Source organism: Girardinichthys multiradiatus, chromosome 18 (genome assembly GCF_021462225.1).
Source record: "Girardinichthys multiradiatus isolate DD_20200921_A chromosome 18, DD_fGirMul_XY1, whole genome shotgun sequence".
In the NCBI taxonomy this organism is placed as follows: domain Eukaryota; kingdom Metazoa; phylum Chordata; class Actinopteri; order Cyprinodontiformes; family Goodeidae; genus Girardinichthys; species Girardinichthys multiradiatus.
Genome location: NC_061810.1, coordinates 45464413 through 45489914, shown reverse-complemented (window position 1 = coordinate 45489914; position 25502 = coordinate 45464413). Strand labels below are relative to the sequence as shown.

Below are 25502 nucleotides of genomic sequence, written 5' to 3'. Positions count from 1 at the left end.
TCTGCTCTGCGGGAGGATGTTAATCACTTTAATTGCCAATAAGCCTAAGGATCCCCATTCCATCCTCCATCTCTTGTCCTTTTTGTCACTGTTTTCCATCTTTGTCTCTCTCTCTCCTCATTTTGTCCTCATTCTCCCCACACACACACACACACATACAGAGAGATCATTAAACATAAGGTTTTGCCACACCAAGGATCCTGTCTCACTTTGCACATCTAATCCCCTTAAATGGCCTCTTAAGCATTTATTTCATTGGAGTCATCAGAATCTCCCAGAAATTCTTCATCAGTACTGTACGCACTCATGTGAATGAATGTGTTACTGTGTGCCTTTTTAACATGTGTGTATTCCCTGCTCTGGGTGCATGCTTTGGTATTTACAGGCTGTCTGCTATGATTAGTAGCTTTCTCAGTGTCCCTTTCGAAGGTTTATAACAAGTTGCTGTTTCAGTTCACTGCGAGGGCAATGAATAAAAAATGGCAAGAGGATCAGATACGTTTCAAACTTTGCTAGAACAGCACAAAATAAATTACGAGCCACCAGACAAAATGGAGGAGAGAAAGAACAATTGGCTGTGGAGGGTTGTGTAATAGAAAAGTTTTATTCTGTGACCTTGTGCAGGCTCAAGTGTTGTGGTGAAGAATTCATCCCTATAATATGGATGAAAGTTATTTTCAAGTGTTGTGTTCATGATGCATATCAGAGGATGTGAAACATACAGCGGCACAGAACATTAAGGGCTGTTTACTAAAAGAGAGGTGCAGCCTTAGACGTCTGAGCAGCTGCTGACTGCAGAGAAAAGCTTTATGACTTTAGAAAAATCGAGTCATGTTGTTGAAAACTGAGAGTTAGATCTGCTGTAAAGAATTACTCTTTGGGTCCATTAATGATCATAACAGTTCTTGATCATCTGAACAGTTTTGTCCTGGAGGTTGAGGTGCCGTACTCCTAGTACCGATTTGAAGCCCGGATAAATTGATGTTGATTTAGTAAGGGCATTCAGCATGAAACCTTTACACAATCAAACATACAGACCATTAGTAAAAAGGTTTCAGTAATCTGTCAGGGTCTGGGTTAATAAGGACTACCTCCATTCTCACACAGGCTGCTGGTGGAAACTGTACTGCTCTTAGTGAAAGATGCAAGTAAAGACGCAGTGAGAGGGCAAGAAAGGCAGAAGCATGGGGGTGAAATTAGAGGCTGTAACTGGAAAAAGAAGGAACTTTAGCTTATGCAGTTCCCAGGTTGTTACACTTTGACCTATTTTTTTATTTCTTTTGTCACTGGGCTGCACTGTGGTGCAGGTGTTCGCTCCTTTCCTTTGCAGGAAGAAGATTATGAGTTCATACCCCAGCCAAGGCCTTCCTGAATGAATTTTGTATGTTTTCCTGCACATCCATGTATTAGCTCTGGATACTCCAGCTTTCCTCCACAGTCCAAAAACATCACAGTTAGGTTAATTGGCCTCTCTAAATTGTGCTTCAGTGTTTGTCCTGTGGTTCTCTGTGATGGACTGACAACTCTTCCAGGGTGTATACCCACTCCTCATCTAATGACAGTTGGAGATAGGCACCAGCCCCTTCACTGATCCCGTAGGAATTAGCGTTTATGGACAATGGATTGATAAAATAATTTTCTCCTAATATTCCACATAGTGCCATCTCCAGTATACTAATTTGTAAAGAATGTTCTATTATCATTCAGTTTATGTCTCGGGTCATCCTGCACAGCTTCTTTGTTGAGTAACACCCAAAGTGTCTGTTGTTGTTTAAAAAAACTTACCCTTGCTTTTAAAAGACATGCCTGTTAGGTTAATTGGTCTCTCTAAATTGCCCTTAGGTGTATGAATGAGTGTGTGCTTGGTTGTTTGTGTGTTGCCCTGTGATGGACTGGCGACCTGTCCAGGGTGTACCCCGCCTCTTGCCCATAGATTGCTGGAGATAGGCACCAGCTCCCCCACGACCCACTATGGAATAAGCGGTAGAAAATGACTGACGGACTGACTGACTGCTTTTAAAATCAGAAAGCAATACTTAATACTTATATGCACATGTTTGTGTGTTAGTGTATTATTCATTCAAGCATGTTTTATATATGGGTCTCTCCCGCTGAGCTTTTTTTCCTTTCAATTTTACTTGTATGTCTTTGCTTTTCTTTTTCTTGTGTAAGATAAATAATTTAGCCTTCCCTCTGAGACAGAAAGAGGAAACAGGGCATTCATAAAAAGAAAGGAAAGAGTCGTGAGACTGTGTATTGTCTTACAGGGTGGAGGAAGAAAGCACAGAAGCAGCGTTTACTCTGGTGGTGCATAAAAAGCCGAACACTGCAGCGCGTGCACACACAAATCGGGCCTCATCAGCTGTGTGCAGGCAAGACGGAAGATTGAGCTGCTGCATTTGCATTTTGCTTAGAGTGCTTGGCACACAAACAGGATCTCTTGTTAGCAAGTAACAAGAATAATAGATGACATCCTGCTAAAATATCGACATGTCCCTCTGAGCTGGAGAGCTGTTTCACAGCAGCAAAAACAACAGCAGGCACCAGGATACTTCAGCACATATTGTCGGTGTCTGAGTTGAATACATAAATGTTTTATGCCAAGTAAACACATTTTTTGAAGAAGGCTGAGGTATGTTTTTGAACACCTGAGGAATAATGCTTCCCACTCGTCAGAGAGTATCAGCTTAACCATGCTTTCCAAACTTAGCTACTTAACACCTCTGGTTTTCTGGTAATACTACACTCTTCCTCTTCTCCCTCCTTCAACCTTCCTTACAGGGAATGATGAGTTTCTCATCCATGAAGGTCGCTGCTGCAAGGAAAAACACAAACCTGCTAAAAATATCAGTAGTAGCTCTATGTAGATTCTTTTATCCGTCAAAAACAATATGATTAATTCAAATATTTCTAATGACCAATGGAAGTGTACTTAGGCTTTTTTCTTATTCCAAAGTAATAATTGACTTTTAACCTGGAAGTTGTTTTAATACCCTGTATCTGATTATTCCCAAATCTTCTTGTAAAGAAAGACTAGCATGTAAGAAGATAAGAGTCTTACTTTCTCTAGGTGACGTCCCTCACAGACCCATCAGCGAAAGGTTTTGACCCATCTCTTCATCTCCCTGTTGTTTATTATGTTCTTTAAGGCCTTGCCATATAATGTGCATTATGATCTTAAAGGTGTTGCCATATCACTTATTCCTGTGTGCTTTGTTTCTTGTTTTATTCCTGTGTTGTGTTCCCTGTGTACTCTAGTATATTCTCCTTAAGTTAGTATTTGTCTTTTCCCCTTGGTTAATGTTTCCTTGTGTCTTAGCTCAGTTCCTCTGTGTTAATTAGTCTCCCCTCCTCCGTCTCCCTGCTTACCTTCTGCCTTAGCTGCTCCACATTATCTCCTGATGAACACACCAGCATCCAATGTTTTTCTCCGCAGCTCCCTCATTATATAAGCTCTCTGATGTAGTTGTCTACTGGATTCTTCTCTTAATACTCCATGTTCTCCATTGCCTGTTTCTCTGTCCGTGCTCCTAGTCCTGTTTTTCTTGTGCTCCACTGTAAGTTTTTGTTTTCATTAATATCAAAACATTCATATCACTATTATACTTCCATGTTTTTGCCATCACTTTGGTCCAGCTCAGAACCCACATAACATGACAGATTCTGGCGTAACATTTTGTATTTTCTTTTCATTTCCATACCTTTATACTTCCCTTATGTACCTGTACACAAACTATATTGTACTAATTTAAATTTGAATCAGTTTATTTTCCTTTATTATTTTGCATTTTTACTGTATTAATTACTGTATTAATGTAGTGTTAAGGTTTGCGATATATAGGACCCCAGAATGGAGACGAGCAGGCAGCATGATGGTAAGTGCAAAAATTTAATTAACAAAAATTCACTCTCAAAAGAGGCAGGAACAAAACAACAAACGGGCAGACAGAACAAGCAAAACAGACATGGCCAGGCTGGCGAGACAGGCGTGGCGTGACTACGGGACAAGAGTATTATCAGAATACAAGACATGAGCATGAGAAATGTTTCCACGATGACTAACTGAACAGGTGTGTATATATGGAGTGAAAACCAGGTGGAGCAAGGAGACAGATTAACTTGGAGCAGGTGAACCGAATAAACTTAATTGACAGACAGAACAAAATGTGGCTGCGGCAAAAACAGAGACTCTAATATACAAACAAAACCAAACTTGACAAAACATGAACAAGACTAAAACATGACCAGAAAAATAATAAACAGAAGCATGATTCAAAATCTAAGAAGAAGAAGAATAAATAATAATAACAAAAGAACGAGTCAAAACCTTAACTGTGAAAAACATAAGAAAAAACCCGAAACCAAAAACCAAACAACCCAAATCATAACATGTAGACCATAAAATGCTGATGGGACGTATAATTACGTTACTTTACTTCATACTTGAGTTTGATATTGGAGAGAAAAAGATCTTGAGTGATACATCCCTATTGTTTGTACTGTCAGTAGATGTTTGTTTGGAGTTAGATTAGAGAAATTACAAATAGTCTTGGTAGATTCATGGTAGGACGCCAGCAGAAAACTGAATGTACAGAGTCATATTCAAATAAATTACAACAATATCAAACAGTTGATTTGTTTCCTTGAAAGACATCATATAGATGAATTATAAACAGACTAATGTTTTCAAATCTTTTTCTGTTAATCATGATGAATTTCCACTTACAGCTAAAGAAAACACAACATTATAATTAAAATATTACATCAGAACAATATAAAACAGTTAAAAAAAAACTACATAAATGTGGATTTAATGCAAAGTATGTTTAGTACCTGCTTAAAAGTTATTTCCAAAAGGTACTTTTAATCTGACAAACAAGCCTCATTGGAACTCATCTTCTAATTTACTGCATTTAGCTGTAGTTTGGTTTAGAAACTTATTGCAAAATAACGGTTTTATATAATATTCCTTTTACTGAAACTGCTTAGAAACATCAGATTTTAAATGATCTTGATTATGAAGGGTTTCTGCACTGACAAGCTTTGAGCTTGACTCCTCCATGAGAAATTGTCCTAAATCTCCAAACTGTGATCAATCTCATTGCTGTCAGAGAGTGACTACTTACACATACTCCGCAAGACCTCCTTTTAACAAACTATCCCTTTTCATTATTGATTCTCTTGAAGGGGACACTCTTTTTATTTAGCAGAAATTAATGTTGTGCACTTTGTATCTAAATCCAAGTCATTGCGATTGACTGCATGTTTTAGCTGAACATTCCTCATTAATTTTTCACCACTGAAGAAAGGTTGGGTCATTATTAATGCAAGTGCCCCCAAGTTCTGATAACAGTTGAACTTCTCTGTAGAAACACATCTGCAGATCTTTATTTTTATTAGTTAGATAAAAATCTATTATCTTATGTTCTCTATTGCTGTTCAAAACTTACATACAGTGGGTCTTAAAAGTGTACACACACATGTTCAAAAGCACTGTTGTCTTGCAGCAAGAAGGTCCTGGGTTTGACTCCTGGCTGGGGGTCTTTCTGCATGCTTGTATGTTCTCCCCGTGCATGCATGGCTTCTGTCCAGGTACTATGCCTTCCTCCCACAGCCCAAAAACATGACTGTTAGGTTAATTTGTCTCTCTAAATTGCCCTTAGATATGAATGGGTGTGTGCATGGTTATTTGTCCTGTGTGTCTGTGTGTTGCCCTGCGATGGACTGGCGACCTGTCCAGGATGTACCTTGTGTTTTGTTAATGGACCGTTGGAGATAGGCACCAGATCCCCCGCGACCCTGTACAGAAGAAGTGGGTATGGAAGATGGACGGTTTATAAAAAATGTTTTGGACCTTTCTCCTAACTGAAACCTTTGTACCATGAGATAACTCTGATCCCCTGCAGCTTCTCTGCAAACAATGACTTTAACTTGTATAATCAAATGTAGGAAACGTCAGGGAATTCCAACGAGAACAGCTGGACCTGATTTCAGGTTAATTAGATTTTCAAAACATGCTCTAACCCTCCCAAAAATAGTTCAGGAGTGTGTACAATTATGCAACCAGGTTTTTGCACCTTTTTATTTTTTACATTTCCCTCCTGACAGATTTGTTTCTGTTTCAGTTAAATAATGCCAGAAGAAATGTCAAATTATAATTTTTTCTGGTCTTATTTTTTTTACATAACAAGAACCTGGGATTTAAACAAGGGTTTGTGCACTATTTGAGCCACTGTAGAACAAAATCATGTTCAGTCACAAAGATTTACATTCAAATTATATTGAAATCGAGAATGAAATAGCTCAAAAAATCCATTTCAGGTTTTCAGAAAATAGAAGAAACATTCCCTTCTTGTATTCTCTTGTCAGACAATACTGTGAGATCATTTCTGGTCAGATGTGAACAAAGCATATGCTGATCTCACCTAATGCAATATCATTAGTGTCCTTTTTCCTTTCCTCCCACCAAATCAATCCTCCTATCTTCCTCCCATCCCCCCATTGTTTAGCATAAAATGGAGCGTGAGAAATGGAGAAGGATGATTGGAGAGAGCAGGAGAAAGACAGAGAGAGAAGGCTAAAGAAAGAAAAGGAAATGATGGAAAATAGACTGATGAGCTGCGGATGTGCTCAAACTAAAGAGAGCGTATTGATCTCATGATGTACTGAGAGGCCAAAGACAAATGGACCTTCGTTTAGGCAGCTTTGTGGCTGAGCCGACCAGATTCAACGAACCAAACAACTCAAAAACAGTTAAACCGTTTCTGGGGGGGAGGGGGGATTGGAGCTAAGAGCAGGGCACCTCATCAAATACTCATTGTAAGCCCTGTGGATTTTAGATTGCTGGTGTCCACCAACGCCTGAGCTTTATCCTCCCCTAAAACAGGCAAAAAATGTACGAGCCAGAAGCACTGAGGGCTATTCGTGCGTTTTAAAGATCTTAATGTGGCCTGACCTTTGAGACTGAAGTCGGGCACAGGGCGAGGTGGACATGAAAGGGCTGACGCAGAGTGGAGTCATATCTGCTGAGAGGGACACTGCACTGCACAGAGAGCAGCCCACACAGAGACACACTGTCCCCTCGGTTTGTGTTTATATTCATCCACTTCTGTGGTTTTTATTCGCCATGCAGAATCACTAGAATTCTTCTTCTCATTTCTGCTCTTTGTCTACAAATATTACATTTGCACTGGAGACCACACACATTTATCTTCTGCTACTGCTAACCTTAAACATCCTTATGGTCTTAACCCCAATCCTAATCTAAACCCAAAATGAAGCCTCACTAATCCTCTTAAAGAGGCAAGAAAAGGCAAAATGTCCTCGCTTTGCATGTCTGTTCATTTACTATTCTTAGGGGGACCACTTAGTGATTAAAATACAACAAACGCACCATAAGGAAGTCCACCAGCAGGCTTTAGGACCCAGTTTGGCAGCCAGTAAGCATTGGAGCGAGAAAATAGGAGAGGGAGAGGACAGAGAGGAGAAGAGGAGGAGACAGAGGAAAAGTCAGAGTGACAAGAGAAAGCTGACACAGTAACCGCAGCAAAGATTAAGGAAGGACCTTATCCTCTCTGTGAAGAGGAGGTGGGGATACAGCATACTGGAAATGTTTAGCTGGAGAGGATGGAGAGTCTCTGACAAAGGATGCAGGCTTCTGTTGCCAGGCTGAGCAGGTGTAACATCTTCATCCTTACAACTGAGGGGATGCTGACAAGTTTTAGTTCCAATTGCCACATTTGAAGCTCCCACACAAACACGTGTACAGTTCTCTGTGCACGTCCAGGTCTGCATGTAGATAATCATAGTTAAACCTCCTTCATATTCGGTGCGAGGAAGGATCCCACTTCAAAATCCTTCAACCCTGTGGATGGTTTCAGCTGGGACAGGAGGTCTTACCCTGACAGGACAGCACGGAGCCAGCCTGAAGGTGAGGAAATAATAAAAGGAAAAATGAATATTTTAATATTGACTTAATATTTTTATTTTACACATTAATACATGAAAACAACGGTTTTAACTTTTTGTGTCTTGTTTTTTTCCATATAAAACCTACCTTTAATGAAATAGCTTTTTAGCAATTCTGAAATGATTCCTGTTGTTGGGTTTTTGGTGTAGTTTTGCACTGTATATTTTACATTATAGTGGCTCTCTTGATGATTTATCTTCAAATAATCTGTATCTGCATCTTAGTGAAAGGTTTTTTGCTGTAACAGCCTTTTTCCTATGACAACACACAGGAGAACTGAGGTTACGTCCTGTAGCTGCAGAGCAACCCCTCATGCAAACACATACTGCAAAGCTCCATTGTTTACCATTACTGGTTCACTTACTGGTTTACAACAAGCCTTGTGTACAGTTTTAGGGAACTGCAACCAGATGGAGGCAGAAAGCACTCTTGTCATTTGTCAGGTGCTAATTTTGAATGTGATCATCCTTCAGTGTTTCATGCAGGGGGACAAAATGTGAAAATGCAACCCAAATATAACACGCAGTGTGTTTCGCTTGCCAGGGGTCTTGATTAAGAGCAGGGGGTTTTCTCTGCCGTGGGTGGGCACACCACTGAGGTTGTGATGATAACAATAGGCAGAAAAACACAACAATTAAAAGTGAGGAGCAGAATGTTCAGGTAAGATCAGAAAATCATCTGAGGGTTCCGAAAAATCAAGACTCAAACAAACAGGATGAACGCAAAACTAAATAAAAACGAAGGGTATATAAAATGATACGCATACAAAAAGATTATTAATTAATAGAATAGAATGGAAGGGCTTTCTTGTCATTGTACACAGTTGGTTTTGTAAATTGCAGACATGCATGAATAAAAACACAAAACCACAAACAACAGTCATTAGACATGGATAAAAAGAATAAAAATCAATTTAAGTCACTAAGATTAATAAGTTAACTTGTCCTGATCCTATATTTTTAAATCATATGAGATCATATGTTTTCCAAAGTGATTATTTAATACAACAGCTCCATATTCACATATCTGTGTAAAACAATTGACAGAAGTTATTTTTATTGTTGTTTTAATTGCCTGAGAAGAGACTAAGCAGCCAGGCGAAAAGTTATGTAAATAACCAAAACAATTTAAGGTAACTGAAGAGATCCTCAGCTTCGCAGTCAAAAGCAACATTTTTGCAAAAGTTCATTTGCAAGGCATGAAGTCTGCACATAAAACTTCCCCAGATAAGGTAACAAACTTCAAGATAAAGAACATAAAATTAAAAAAGGGAAGAGATTTTACTGAGGAAAATAAACATGTCATTCCTCAAATTCAAGCCGATGAGCCACGATGCATCACTGTTCCCGCTGTGTTCTGCATGAAACTTGTTACCTCAGATGTCCCATAATGCACGCAGGTTTTGTTATTTGGAACGATGTTGCAACTTGACCTCAATATATAACATTCACAGATTGAAGGCAGATGCCCAAAATATCGCAGTGCATTTTTTTCCTCTCAGTCATAGGAAGGGAAAAATAAACACAAGCAGGCATGTGCAGGTCACTGCGCTGCTGTTTGGATGATGCAAACAGTCAGGATGACATCTGTGCAGAATCAGTAACCAGTTTGTGTTAAGTCCGGAGTAATCGTTGTGGCAGTTTGGCAACTCTTGTCAGCTGATGGGAGTGTTAGAAGACATTTTCACAGCTTTTTTTACACCACAAAAAATACTTTATTCAAACAACAAACAAGCAGCTGTCGCAACCCTTATGAAGGGCTGTCAGAGTTTGAGAAACATGGTTTAATTTGTCTTATTGATTTATTTATGCTGGTTTTTTTCCAGCAGCAACTTCAGTGATTTTTCAAAACAAGAATTTGGAGCATTTTTTCAATTCAATTCAATTTATTTATATAGTCCCAATTCACAACACATGTTGTCTCAAGGCACTTTAAAAAGTCAGTTCAATCGAATCATACAGATTTCAAGTTGGGTACATACAACATATATTTTTTGAATTTATCATAATATTTCTCTAATCTGAACCAGATCGGGTGTTTTGTCCATTCCAAAACCAGTTTTGATGTGTGTTTTGGATCCATTTTTAACCTCTAATCAATTTCCTTTCACTGTCAGGTGACAGTTTGGATCTCCTTTCAGACCTTTGCAGAGAGGTGACTTAAACAACATTTAAGACCCTTCGGCATCACTCATTAAAAGCTTCAGGTGAAAGTTTATAAATTTGAGCCCGTTTCTTGAATTCTGATTAGAGAAAATCTACAGTTCTCACTACAAATCATTCCAGTGTTGATTGTACGATAGTTTCCAAAGAAAAAGGAACGGTTCAAACACATCATTTATACAACAACTAACCATGTTGAGTGTATTTAAACTTCTTTTTTGATATGTATATATGTGATTCTTTAATGTAGTTATTTGTTGTTTTAACTGAAGAAGTTTCCACCTTTTTTCAGTACAACAGAGCCCAAGTCATCCCAGGTGGGTGACTTTGACCAGGTCCGCTGCTGCAGAGCTACATGGCCGCTTCTTTCATTTAAATACTTATTAAATATGCTGTTAAACAACAAATCAGTGCATGATGCAGCAGATCCAGAGAGGCTGCCTTAGGGATATATCAGGAAACAATATTACCATTAATTCTACCAGATACCATTATACGTTCCTACTCCATGTTTCACAATAAGACGTACAAACAAAACAGTGCTATGTTATTGTATTTTTACTGACAATGCCCTTGTTTTGACATATAGCAGCTAATGATTCAGATTTCTAAGTATCCTAATAGAATATTTTAGAATATGTATAATTTCCTTTTGGAAAAAGGTACTTATGACTAAGTGTTATCACTTCTTGATTTCATTTATTTGATCATTTATTTTTAGCTGTTGACAGTGCTGGTGGTTTTGGTTCTCACTGCTGCTTTTGATGCCATAGATCCAAACATCATTCACTCTTGCATTCTTAGTACTGCACATAAATATTTTGCAGGTGTCCAGGTATAAAACAAGGTGTTTGCTTGGTAGACTGATCCAACAGGGTTGTACCAGATATTTTCAGTATGAATACATCGTGTACTGTTGCACCCCTAGTCTTGGTGCTTTATACGCTTTCAGTTCCTGCGGCTGCTTCTCAGTGTGAGGAAGCTGCATTATTACATCTCATCCCTTCTGTGCTGGCCTTCCTATCGACATCCTCTCCTTTTCAGGATCCAATTTAAAGTTTTATCTCTTGATTTTAAGAATCATGGCAAACATTTTCACCACGGCCGGAGTTTTGTTTTACTTGGTTAGGTTTTTCTTTTCTGAATTCAAACCCCTATTCTAGCCTATTATCTTTTTGATTATTTCATACTTTGTGCAACCCTTTAGAACGTAAGAAATTAGACTTTAAATGTGATATATACATAAAATTTCACTTCACTTGATATTTGAGCTAAAATTCTCAGGAATTCTCAGTTTTCTGTCTCATAAAAATAAATCTAAAACATAAAAGTTGACTTTATCCATCAAATTTAAACATTTCAGCTGATGCTAATCCTGTATAAAATATATGTGGGCCTTAATCTGAGATGCTGATATTTGGGGAACATGTTAGGCTGCCAACTTATGAGCGTAGGTGAATGTGGCTGAGAGAAAGCTAAGAATGTGGCAAAATTAGAATCAAAAGGAAAAGCCTGCTTTCACATATAAATACATTTATGGTTTTCTTATTTTGCAACTCATTTTTATTTCCTTTACACTCATTTGGTAAAATGATAACATTTGCTTTACTTTAAATTCATTATTTTTAAGACACATATATAGATATACATATATTTAAATGTATTTATCTAAAAAGACATTTACACCATATTGCATATAAGTATTTGCCTGTCTACTTTTACATGAACTTTGATGATGTCCAATTCTTAATCTATTAAATCCAATTTGTTGATAGACCTGCTGTTCCCAGCATCAGCAACTTTAACTATTCTGTAAACATCCTTCTCAAGGTTTAGAAGTGTATTCATAGTTAGAGGAGAAAACCAGAATTGCAGCTTCTGCCCTAATTCATCCCAAAGGTGTTCAAGAAGGTTGAGGTCAGGACTCTGTGCAGGCCAATCAAGTTTCTCCACACTAAACTTAATACACCTGCTGCTGTGGAAGTGATCGGAACACCAGAATTCATTTGTGCTGTGACTCAATACTGTTGGCAATAAAGTTTATTTAATTATTGCAGTGTATTCTTTTTTTATGGGAATGTGGCCCTTTCTGCCTGCAGCCAGTATATCCATATATTTCAGTCCTGAAGAAATTGTCAACCAGATTTTCAGTTGCTCTCATTGTCACTGAAACCACACACACACACACACACACACATACACAGTATAAAATTGTGAGCAATATCCAATGCCTTCACACTAGGATGTCTGTGTCCCTAACATACATACAGAGCAACGCGCTCCCTGAAGAGAGATGCTGGAATCATGTGCAACATATTGCAGATGGATGACTTCTTATTCCTCTGGCCTCTCTGCACACGAGCAGCAGCTGTGTGAGCAGCGTGTGTTTTCTTGGTTTGATGTTGATGCATGCCATTGTACTTGTGGGGCGGGGGGCTTGAAAGAATAAATGGTGCAAGCAAGGCTGAAAATGACCGAAGGATAGGCTGGAAACATAAGTGTCAGAGGTCAGAGCCAAGCATGCTGTGGTTTTATTACAGTTTATGCACACATGTTCTACTCACGAGGGTTCAAATAAAGTCAGCGCCTGGTGTGACTGTATTTGTTTTAAATCATGCCAAGGATATTACTTGTCCTCTGCAGCTATATAATGACAGAAACCTCCTTACTAGATGGTACGGCAATGCCAGTGTTTATCGAACCAAGCAGAGGAACAGTACTGAAATGGTAAATTAGCCTCAGCTTCATTTCTCCTGCTCCACTTGACGGTGAATGTGTTTCCATAGGAACATGGTGTCACTTTGAGCTCTCTATGTTCCTGCCTGTTTTGTTTTTTTTTTTTTTGCTTATCTTTTCTGTTTGGTTTCCTCTGCACTCATCAGGCAGAGTCAGAAAGAGAAAACGGTTGGGAAATGAAATCAACAGGGCCATTTAATAAGCAGCAGGGCACTCGTATTTTTTCCTTTGACATTACTGAATAGCACGATCGGGTCTCCTCAGCTTGACATTTCTGTTAGTCAAGATGTCTTTTTATTAGAGGCTGTGAGGGTGTGCAGCGCCTGCTTTTATCTGCATCCGCTTTAAATTGTATCAGCTGAAGCATTACAGCAGATTCCTCCAGGATGATTAGCTAGCGTGTGCGCTGAGACAGAAAAAAGACTGCAGAGTTGCTAAAAATCCTCAAGAGTGTCAACAGTGACACTTGACACTGAACATTTCAGCGAGATTTCTTTGCATTTCATTAAAAAAGTTTTGTTCAGTGGCTCTGCAAACATTTGCAGGATTATGTACGGATAACAGTAACGCAGCGGATGCATTTGAGAGAACTCTATACCAAAGTAGGAGAGTAGAAGAGGATCAGCAGTGATTTGCAGTGGTGTCCTTGCAAGCTCCTCTCCACCTGACGGGGTGTTTTATGAGCTTTAGTCAGAAAAATGAGGAAGGCTTATATTGCAGCTGACAGAAGTCTTTTTACTGGATAGGCAGAAGAGGAGAAGCAGGAAGCGGTGTGTAAAAAAGCTGAGTGCATCTCTCCTGGAATGAGGCTGCAGGGATTGGGAAAAGGGCAGAAGAGTTAGGGAAGGCTGGGAAAGAGCATTGCATGAGTGGGCAGAAGTACACATGAGTGCCTGACATCCACATGTGTTGGAAAATCACTGCTTGTTCATAACAAGAGGTGCTTCCCCTGCAGGAGGTGAGCAGAAAATAAAACCCTTAGCACCACGTCAGCTAAAAATAGCCAATTATCCCAGCTCCGTTTTTTCTATGGTGTGTTCAAGTGAGTTATTTAATCCATCCTGTAAGCTGCTTTGAATACTTACTGATGAGCTATAATGTAGTTTGGTGAAATGACATTTTATTATCAAAACTGGAATAAAAAGACTCTTAAGACTCAGTGAAGATCATTTTTCCATATTTGCTAATTAGATTGCTCACAGCAGTATTTCCCCTGCTGCTGATTTTTACATCGTCTCTATCGCCACAGCCTGATTGTTAAATATATATGGCCATATTTTACAGAGTGGAAAGCAGGTTAAAATGGCCAACCTTTTATTTAAAGAGGCCATTATAGTCTTTAAGGTATTTTATTGGGATTGTATGTTTCCTTGAACCGCCACCTTAACGTGGTGGAGGGGTTTGAGTGCTCAAATGATCCTAGAGGCTATGTTGTCTGGGGCCTACATGCCCCTGGTAGGGTCTCCCATGGCAAACAGGCTCTAGGTGATGGGTCAGACAAAGAGTGGTTCAAGAATCCCTCATGAGGACGAAAATATCGAGGCACGTGACGTCGCCCGGTACGGTGGAGCCGGGGTCCCACCCTGGAGCCAGGCCCGGGATCGGGACTCGTCGGAGAGCGCCTGGTGGCCGGATTGCTCCTCGCGGGACCCGGCCGGGCCCAGCCCGAACGAGAGACGCGAGGCCATCCCCCAGTGGGCCCACCACTTGCAGGGGGAACCGCAAGGGACCGGAGCAAAGAGGATTGGGTGGCGGACGAAGGTGGAGACCTCAGCGGATGCTTAGGCTGGCTCTAGGGACGTCGAATGTCACCTCGCTGGGGGTGAAGGAGCCTGAGCTTGTGCGGGAGGTCGAGAGATATCATCTAGAAATAGTCGGGCTCGCCTCCACGCACAGCGTGAGCTCTGGAACCCATCTCCTTGAGAGGGGTTGGACTCTCTTCTACTCTGGAGTGGCCCACGGGGAGAGGCGGCGGGCTGGTGTGGGTTTGCTTGTTGCCCCCCAACTCAGCCGTCTCGTTTACCCCACTGGATGAGATTGTCGTATCCCTGCGCCTTCGGGTTGGGGATAGGTCTCTCACGCTCCAACGCCCACGTGGGAAACGACAGTGACACATGGAGAGGCGTGATCGGGAGGAATGGCCTCCCCGATCTGAATCCGAGTGGTGTTTTGTTATTGGACTTCTGTGCTAGTCACGGATTGTCCATAATGAACACCATGTTCAAACATAAGGGTGTCCATCAGTGCACTTGGCACCAGGACACCCTAGGCAGGAGGTCGATGATCAACTTTGTTGTCGTATCATCAGACCTTTGCCGCATGTTTTGGACACTCTGGTGAAGAGAGGGGCTGAGCTGTCCACTGATCACAACCTGGTGGTGAGTTGGATCCGCTGGAGGAGGAGACAGCCGGACAGACATGGCAGGCCCAAGCGCATAGTGAGGGTCTGCCGGGAACGCCTGGTGGAGCCCTCAGCCAGGGATGTATTCAACTCCCACCTCCGGGAGAGCTTTGACCAGATCCTGGGGGATGTTGGAGACATAGAGTCCGAGTGGACCATGTTCTCCGCATCTAGCTGCAGCCGTAAGGTCTGTGGTGCCTGTCGCGGTGGCAATCCCAGAACCCGGTGGTGGACACCGGCAGTAAGGGATGCTGTCAAGCTGAAGAAGGAGCCTCAGGAGGGGGGAGCAGTGCTTCGCCAACACTGTTTATAGTGGGGGTGGGAGACTGCTGACCTCGACTGAGGACATTATTGGGCGGTGGAAGGAGTACTTCGAGGATCTCCTCAATCCTGCCATCACGCATTCCGTGGTGGAAACAGAGGCTGGGGACTCGGGGTTGGACTCTTTCATCACCCAGTGAAGTCACCGAGGTGGTTAAAAAGCTCCGCGGTGGCAAGGCCACCCCAGTCTGCCCTTCATAAGAAGGGGGACCGGAGGGTGTGTTCCAACTACAGGGGGATCACACTCCTCAGCCTCCCTGGTAAGGCCTACGCCAGGGTATTGGAGAGGAGAGTCCGGCCGATAGTCGAACCTCAGCTTCAGGAGGAGCAGTGTGGTTTTTGTCCCGGCCGTGGAACACTGGACCAGCTCTATACCCTCTACAGGGTGCTCGAGGGTTCATGGGAGTTTGCCCAACCGGTTCACATGTGTTTTGTGGACCTGGAGAAGGCATTCGACTGTGTCCCTCATGATGCCCTGTGGGGGGTGCTCCAGGAGTACGGAATCGGGGGCCCTTTATTAGGGGCCATCCGGTCCATGTACGAGCGGAGCAGGAGTTTGGTCCGCATTGCCGGCACTAAGTCGGACCTGTTCCCGCTGCATGTTGGACTCCGGCAGGGCTGCCCTTTGTCACCGGTCCTGTTCATAACTTTTATGGACAGGGCCAGAGGGGGTCTGGTTTGGGGACCAGTGGATTTTGTCTCTTCTTTTTGCGGATGACGTGGTCCTGCTGGCCCCCTCTAGCCAAGACCTACAGATTGCGCTGTGGCGGTTCGCAGCCGCGAAGCGGCTGGGATGAGGATCAGCTCCTCCAAGTCCGAGGCCATGGTACTCAACCGGAAAAGGGTGGCTTGTCCTCTTCAGGTTGGAGGGGAGTTCCTGCCTCAAGTGGAGGAGTTTAAGTATCTCGGGGTCTTGTTCACGAGTGAGGGAAGAATGGAGCGGGAGATCGACAGACGGATCGGTGCGGCTGCCGCAGTAATGGGGGCACTGTGCCGGTCCGTTGTGGTGAAGAGAGAGCTGAGCGAAGCTCTCAATTTACCGGTCAGTCTACGTTCCTACCCTCACCTATGGCCATGAACTTTGGGTCATGACCGAAAGAACGAGATCCCGGATACAAGCGGCTGAAATGAGCTTCCTCCGTAGGGTGGCCGGGCACTCCCTTAGAGATAGGGTGAGGAGCTCGGCCATCCGGGAGGGGCTCGGAGGAGAGCCGCTGTTCCTCCACATTGAGAGGAGCTAGTTGAGGTGGCTCAGGCATCTATACCGGATGCCTCCTGGACGCTTTCTTCGTGAGGTGTTCCAGGCACGTCCCACCGGGAGGAGGCCCAGGGGATGGCCCAGGACACGCTGGAGGGACTATGTCTCTCGGTTGGCCTGGGAACGCCTTGGGCTCCCCCTGGAGGAACTGGAGGAGGTGTCTGGAGAGAGGGACGTCTGGGCGTCTCTACTGAGTCTGTTGCCCCAGCAACCCGGTCCTGGATAAGCGGAAGACGACAAGTACGAGTTGTAAGTTTTAAATCAGCCAAAAGTATTGCACAACTGTGAAACAGAAGGAAAAGGAAACATGGTTGTCAAGTACTTTTACCTTAAAGCATGCATGTTTTCAAGTCAATACTTGCATTCGGGGTACCAAATAGTGTAGAACCACCTTTCACTGCATTTACAGCTGCAAATCTTTTGCTTGTATGTCTCTACCAGCTTTGTACATCTAAAACTAAATTTTTTGCCCTTTGCATTACAGTTCAGGCCCTGTCACATTGGGCAAAGAGCATCAGGGTACAAATTATCAATTTGAATGGCACATTCCCAATTGTATTTAGGTTTGGACTTTGACTGGACCATTTTAACATATGAAAATGAGGAAAATGCTTTTTTTCCTCATTTAACGAAAATTTCTATTCTAGCAAAATAAAAAGAAAATTGGTACAACTTAAAACAATTCTATTTAATAGCTGATCAGAATTCAAAATATCGCAATAAATTGTGCATATTTGATTCAGTTAAAGGAAAAAAATACTGAATTAGGGTTTAATTAGCATTTCAACTGGAAAGACTCACATAACGGAGAAACAACAAGAAGACAGTTAAAGAATTTATTAATGAAAGATTATTTCTTTGGCGCTCGGACCCCTGAGGGAGACATAAACGCTGAGGATGAAGTAGGTTTGAATAAACATCTTAGGATTATGATTAGGTACGTCTTACCTCCCCTGGTATACGATCCTGGTGGTGGTGTAGGCCTTGGTATGGAAGGAGTTCGAAGGATGGCAGAAGAGCGGTGTTTTCCATGCCGAGGGTCTTTAAAAGTGATGCCCTGGGAGATGATTGGCTGAGGAGGAGTGCGGACCTGCCGTTGATTGGAGCAGCCAGTGAGGAGTGATTGGACGCGGCGGGGGTGGTGAGTCTTCCATGTTGAATTTTCGTTTAAACTCCATTTCAACCTGGAAAGACTCACATAACGGAGAAACAACAAGAAGATGGTTAAAGAATTTATTAATGAAAGATTTATTTGGCGCTCGGACCCCTGAGGGAGATGTAAACGCTGAGGATGAAGTAGGTTTGAATAAACATCTTAGGATTATGATTAGGTACGTCTTCCCCCAAAAGGGCCGAGGCCAGGCTGAGGCTAAACTGAAAGAGATTAGTTATTGATTATCTGAGATGAGCGGGGAGTAAAACGCAGACCAAAATTTTATAATTATTAGTCTTCAATGGGCTTACCCTGAGTTATGACTGAAGATGCGTGGATGGCCAATGCCAGGTCGGGTGAAGATGGGCTGCACCTGGCAGTGTCAAGGTGGTTAGATGAATCCCTGACAAGGCTTAGGATTGAGATGCTTGCCAAGGCATGTTTGTAAATGCCTGCCAATGGCGTGTGTGAGCCTGACGGCCGCATGAAACGCCCGCCAATGGCGTAGATAGTGATGAGCCTGAAGAGGCTGAATGAGGAGCATGATGAGGCTGGTTGGAATTGCCTGCCAGTGGCAGAGATCCAGGTGCATCTGAAAGAGAGAAAACTGGAATAAAACTATCTAAAAACATGGTACATGAATTGAAATAGGAGAATAAAATATGCAAATTTAAAATGGTTAGATAAGAGAACCAGGAATAGAGAAGGAAGATTAATAATTGATCTAGCTAGAGGAAAAAATTGGATAAGGCCGACCACCACCAGTAATTGTGAAAGTTGTTACCCAAGAACTGATAAATCGTTGAGTGGATAAGACAAATTGGAGGTCAGGACAGACATACGAAGAGAACGCTGAGGAGACCAGCAGCCGAGTTGTTGGAGTGAAGAAATCAAAACTCCTGGTGAGGCAGCTAAAGTGGCCGCCTTCGAAATGAGTTTGTGCCGTTTGATGGCGAATTTAGCATGACATAAAAGGGCAGGATGGACCATTAAAACGAGCAATGAAGATAAAAGCAAGGACCTTTTTAGAATGTTTAACATAAATTTAAAATAACCGGGATAGAACTTTGGATGAAGAGTCGTTAGGACTCTAGCAGAATCAGATGAGCTTGATGGGGTAGTAAATTCCCCTACTCTAAGGAAGCTCGTACTCGTACTCGTACTCGTCGTCTACCGCTTATCCGGGTCGCAGGGGCAGCAGACTCAGCAGAGACGCCCAGACGTCCCTCTCCCCAGACACCTCCTCCAGCTCCTCCGAGTGGAGCCCAAAGCGTTCCCAGGCCAGCCGAGAGACATAGTCCCTCCAGCGTGTCCTGGGCCGTCCCCTGGGCCTCCTCCCGGTGGGACGTGCCTGGAACACCTCCCGAGGAAGGCGTCCAGGAGGCAACCGGTATAGATGCCCGAGCCACCTCAACTGGCTCCTCTCGATGTGGAGGAGTAGCGGCTCTACTCCTAGCTCCTCCCGGATGGCCGAGCTCCTCACCCTATCTCTAAGGGAGTGCCCGGCCACCCTACGGAGGAAGTTCATTTCAGCCGCTTGTATTCGGGATCTCGTTCTTTCGGTCATGACCCAAAGTTCATGGCCATAGGTGAGGGTAGGAACGTAGACTGACCGGTAAATTGAGAGCTTTGCTTTTCGGCTCAGCTCTCTCTTCACCACAACGGACCGGCACAGTGCCCCCATTACTGCGGCAGCCGCACCGATCCGTCTGTCGATCTCCCGCTCCATTCTTCCCTCACTCGTGAACAAGACCCCGAGATACTTAAACTCCTCCACTTGAGGCAGGAACTCCCCTCCAACCTGAAGAGGACAAGCCACCCTTTTCCGGTTGAGTACCATGGCCTCGGACTTGGAGGAGCTGATCCTCATCCCAGCCGCTTCGCGGCTGCGAACCGCCACAGCGCAATCTGTAGGTCTTGGCTAGAGGGGGCCAGCAGGACCACGTCATCCGCAAAAAGAAGAGACAAAATCCACTGGTCCCCAAACCAGACCCCCTCCAGCCCTTGGCTGCATCTAGAAATCCTGTCCATAAAAGTTATGAACAGGACTGGTGACAAAGGGCAGCCCTGCCGGAGTCCAACATGCACCGGGAACAGGTCCTTCTTATGAAGGGGGACCACCACCCCAGTCTGCCAGTCCAGAGGCGCTGTCCCCGACCGCCACGCAATGTTGAAGAGGCGTGTCAACGATGACAGCCCAACAACATCCAGAGATTTGAGGTACTCAGGGCGGATCTCATCCACCCCCGAAGCCCTGCCACCGCGGAGCTTTTTAACCACCTCGGTGACTTCAGCCTGGGTGATGAAAGAGTCCAACCCCGAGTCCCCAACCTCTGTTTCCACCATGGAATGCGTGATGGCAGGATTGAGGAGATCCTCGAAGTACTCCTTCCACCGCCCGATAATGTCCTCAGTCGAGGTCAGCAGCCTCCCACCCCCAATATAAACAGTGTTGGCGAAGCACTGCTTCCCCCTCCTGAGGCACCGGACGGTTTGCCAGAATCGCTTCAAGGCCAACCGGTAGTCCTTCTCCATGGCCTCACCGAACTCCTCCCAGGCCCGAGTTTTTACTTCTGCCACTGCCCGGGCCGCGGCCCGCTTGGCCTCACGTTACTCGTCAGCCGCCTCAGGAGTCCCACAAGCCAACCACAGCCGATAGGACTCCTTCTTCAGCTTGACAGCATCCCTTACTGCCGGTATCCACCACCGGGTTCTGGGATTGCCCCCGCGACAGGCACCACAGACCTTACGGCCACAGCTACGGACAGCAGCATCGAAAATAGATGCGGAGAACATGGTCCACTCAGACTCTATGTCTCCAACATCCCCCAGGATCTGGTCAAAGCTCTCCCGAAAGGTGGGAGTTGAATACATCCCTGGCCGAGGGCTCCGCCAGGCGTTCCCGGCAGACCCTCACTATGCGCTTGGGCCTGCCAAGTCTGTCCGGCTGTCTCCTCCTCCAGCGGATCCAACTCACCACCAGGTGGTGATCAGTGGACAGCTCAGCCCCTCTCTTCACCAGAGTGTCCAAAACATGCGGCTGAAGGTCTGATGATACGACAACAAAGTCGATCATCGACCTCCTGCCTAGGGTGTCCTGGTGCCAAGTGCACTGATGGACACCCTTATGTTTGAACATGGTGTTCATTATGGACAATCCGTGACTAGCACAGAAGTCCAATAACAAAACACTTCTCGGATTCAGATCGGGGAGGCCATTCCTCCCGATCACGCCTCTCCATGTGTCACTGTCATTTCCCACGTGGGCGTTGAAGTCCCCCAGCAGAATAATGGAGTCCCCGGGAGGGGCACTATCCAGCACCCCCGACAGGGACACCAAGAAGGCTGGGTACTCCGCACTAACGCTCGGCCCGTAGGCCGAGACGACAGTGAGAGACCTATCCCCAACCCGAAGGCGCAGGGATACGACAATCTCATCCACTGGGGTAAACGAGACGGCTGAGCTGGGGGGCAACAAGCAAACCCACACCAGCCCGCCGCCTCTCCCCGTGGGCCACTCCAGAGTAGAAGAGAGTCCAACCCCTCTCAAGGAGATGGGTTCCAGAGCTCACGCTGTGCGTGGAGGCAAGCCCGACTATTTCTAGTCGATATCTCTCGACCTCCTGCACAAGCTCAGGCTCCTTCCCCCCCAGCGAGGTGACATTCGACGTCCCTAGAGCCAGCCTAAGCATCCGGGGATCGGGCCGCTGAGGTCTCCACCTTCGTCCGCCACCCAATCCTCTTTGCTCCGGTCCCTCGCGGTTCCCCCTGCAGGTGGTGGGCCCACTGGGGGATGGCCTCGCGTCTCTCGTTTGGGCTTGGCCCTAGAGCCTGTTTGCCATGGGAGACCCTACCAGGGGCATTTAGGCCCCAGGCAACATAGCCTCTAGGATCATTTGAGCACTCAAACCCCTCCACCACGTTAAGGTGGCGGTTCACGGAGGGGTCTAAGGAAGCTCCGTTCAGGCCCTTCTTCATCTCACTTAAAATTTCTTCTTTCCAGCGCCTGGCTTTTAGCTTTTATAGGACGCTGGAAAGAATAAATTTTAAGTGAGATGAAGAAGGGCCTGAACGGAGCACTAGGAGAAGAACTTTTAAGATGGGAGGAGTGATAAGTCTCCTCGGATCTGACTCAGGAATGCTATGATTTTATAGACCTTAGAGTAAAAGTTTAATGGAATGATTTGAAAAAAGGCTTGGAATGGGTTCGAAAAGTGGCCCTTAGAAGTTAATGCCGGCTAATAAACTCTTAAAGTAAGGGAGTTTGAGAGGAAGGACGTCGAAGCAATAAGTAATAAAAGCTAAGAAGGTAGGAATGCAAACGGGGTAAAGAGGAGTATTACGAGCGATGCAAAGGTTTGCTAAGCGAAGGAATCAGACTTGAGCTGAGGGAGCCAAGCCTGAATCACAATAATTTAGTGGCGAGAATAAACCAGTTTGGACGCAGCTTTGGCAGAGAAGGATTTGTGATACATAGAAAAATCTGGAAGCCATGTTTGAAAAGAAGGTCGACGATAAGAGAGGAATAGGTATCACACTTATTCTACGCTCAGATTACAGAACAGAAGACGTCTCTGAAATGCTTAAAGGCGGCCGAAAGCTCGCCAAAGGGGATTCTTAGAAAGGTGGGGAGTAGATAATTTAAACACAGCATTAAGCCATCAGGTAAAGCGAAACAGTGATCAACCTCGAGATGAATGAAGCAAGGAAGACTGTGAGTTGACTGGAGTAGAAGAAGACGTCGGAGCCTGGGGAGCGGGAAGATCAGGTTGAGAAACGAGATCGGAGGAGAACCACTGGAGAAGCCGGGCCGGGTGACGCGGCGGCGGGAGCCGCGGTGAAGGCAGGGCGACTTCAGCAACACTTAGGAGGAGTTCTTAAGGCGCTTTCCACATGCCCGGAGCTGAGACGAGGGGAAAAGGGGCCATTAGGCAGGAGGCCAGTCGATCGCTCCTACAAGCGGAGGAGGAGGAAGGAGGGCGGGATTGATACAAACAGTAGGAGGAACCGCCAAGTCGCAGGAAAGTAGTCTGACATGTCACAGCTGATTGTCGAAGCTCAGCAGAAGAGTGTCTTCCATGCAAAGGGTCTTTGAAAGTGATGCTCTGGGAGATGATTGGCTGAGGAGAAGTGCGGACCTGCCGTTGATTGGAGCAGCCAGTGAGGAGTGATTGGACGCGGCGGGGTGGTGAGTCTTCCATGTTGAATTTTTGTTTAAACTCCCATTTCTAAAATGAATGAATGAATATCCTTTATTGTCATTGTTACGAGTACAACAAAATTAAAAATTTGATCTATCTACATGCCTACACAAGTGTAATTCAAACAAATGAGTCAGTTGTTAACAGAGTTTCTGCAGACCTTAATAAGCTGCAGCAGTGACAGAAAAGATGGCCCCAGCAAAACAACTGTCTGCTGAAACAATGGAAAAGACAAGAAAACTCCTTCAAGAAGGTAAATGAACACAGGGTTGGGCAAAAGATGACAGCTGGGTCTAAAGAAAGTACAAAGAAAATGTTCAGGAGGCAAAATGGAAACATTTAGATCAAAAACAGCATCAAAGTGTCAGGACAGAAAAAAACAGCCGAACTCTGAGCCTCCAATGAATTCCCGACGCAGAGAAGTAGTTTTGTTTGTCTCAAATAAACTAACGTGCAATGTTTTTTAATCCCAACATGAGGAAACTGGAAGAAATCGACTAAAGGAAAAGAAACAAAACAGAACAGTCATTCACACCTAAACAGTAAAAAAACAGTTAAAGTTACCAGCTTTTTAGTTGAAGAGAAGCAGGTTTAGACTGGTTTATGACTGGATGAAAGTGGGTCAGTGATGGATGATGCAGCCTAAACTTGATTTGTTTCATATTCAAAGTTTTTTTGATGGGAAATAAAAAAAAAACTGACATAGTAACTCCATATTTGTGCCACTGTATATATATTTTTCTGATATGATTATCATAAAACCACATGATAGAAATTAATTTGTGAAGCTACTTAGTTCAATTATAAATGAATTATATTTTATATATTACTAGTTTTACTCCTGAAGATTTACATCATAGCATGGTGTTAATGTGTTTGGGTTATTGCAGGATTGTTACAAAAGTTCTCTAACATTTTTTTTGTTAAATTTTGATCATAACATTTTGATTTTTTTTCTTCTTAAGGGGTTTGGCAGCTCATACTGTCAGCCCATTGCACTCTGCTGACCACTTTACAGCCATGTGAGCAATTACTGTTTTAAAGCAATAATGATAAATAGTAATAGATTAATTTTTTTATGCATTTGCATTGCTCTGAACGTAGCATGAAACTGCACTATGATTGCACTACATTTTTATTATTGTGCAAAAATGATGAGGTCAATCCTCTGCTAAGCTATGGGAGAAAACAATGACGTTTTTAATATTTATTGATGTCAGTGCAAGTTGTGATTCTTCTAACCCTAACCAGTCTGTATTTTAAGCATAGTCATATTCCGAGCTTGAAAGTGGAACAAGTTAACAAAAACTAAAGAACATTTAATAAAATATTGTCTTTCACTTTAATAGGAAGAGGGAACACAAATCTGGGAATCATATAACTCCCAACAATTCCCTGTGTTGCATTCAGTGACCAGACTAATGACAATGTACTGCTGCCTGTCACATGTGCACAAATTCAAATCACAATCATTTGGGTTTTTTTCAGTGTGTAGAGAAACCGCTTTTGCATTAAATAAAGTTGTAAAAATGAAGCACAGTAACAACAGATGATGTAAGATCACTGCACTGGTTTCAAAACGATGTGGATTTATTTTCCTGGAAGGAAACATTTACATTAGCAGCCTCTTGTTATTAGATTCGGCTTTCATTAAAGGAGTAATTATCAGTTTGGATAAACTACACTGACTGTTTACATGCAGAAGTGAGATCCTCCACCATTTAACCCTTGAAGGTTTTCATTTAACATCTAATTACTGCAGTTTGACTTTAGTGGTTGCCTGAAAACACTCTAACAACATATATGCGGATTTTCAGCATTTTCCACAACTTCGCGTTCATTCTTTCATCTCCAATCTCTATTTTACAATTGCAACATATGTGCAACTTCCAGCAAGACTTTATTTGCTATGAAATCTACATGGGTGTCCATCCATATCACAGTAATCTGAGCTGACACTGAGCTAATTAAACCAGTCTGAGCCCAGAGAATTACATTAGGAATTAACTTGGGTTGCAGAAACAGAGTAAATGAGTTAATTATCAGCAACACAGAGATTTTCTTCCTGAGGTCCAATAAGCACCTCAGGAGCCAATAAACAGAACTTTGTTCTTGTGATATTAGCCCAACTCATTCAGCTGCAGGAATAATAAAAGTGACATTAGCCCCCTTACAGATTTCAACCATATTTTGTCACACTTAAATGTTTCAGATCATGATTTTGTTAAATATCTTACAAAGGTAAGCAGAGTAATAATTGCATTTGTGATAACTGGCAGTGAGTCTTCCACATCGCTGTGG

The 25502-nt window shown here is 43.5% G+C and overlaps 1 protein-coding gene across 2 annotated transcripts in view; it reads left to right on the top strand.

Annotated features, from left to right (window-relative positions):
* The first annotated feature begins 7318 nt into the window (after positions 1-7318).
* tmem91 (transmembrane protein 91) overlaps positions 7319-25502 on the top strand; it is a 29858-nt gene continuing 11674 nt past the window's right edge. Inside the window, exon 1 of one of the 2 annotated variants that reach the window (XM_047391400.1) lies at positions 7319-7930. The gene's annotated coding sequence lies outside the window, so the exon portion shown is untranslated. Of the gene's footprint in view, positions 7931-22070; positions 23455-25502 lie in introns of those variants that run through there. The other variant, XM_047391401.1, reaches the window with a different exon arrangement.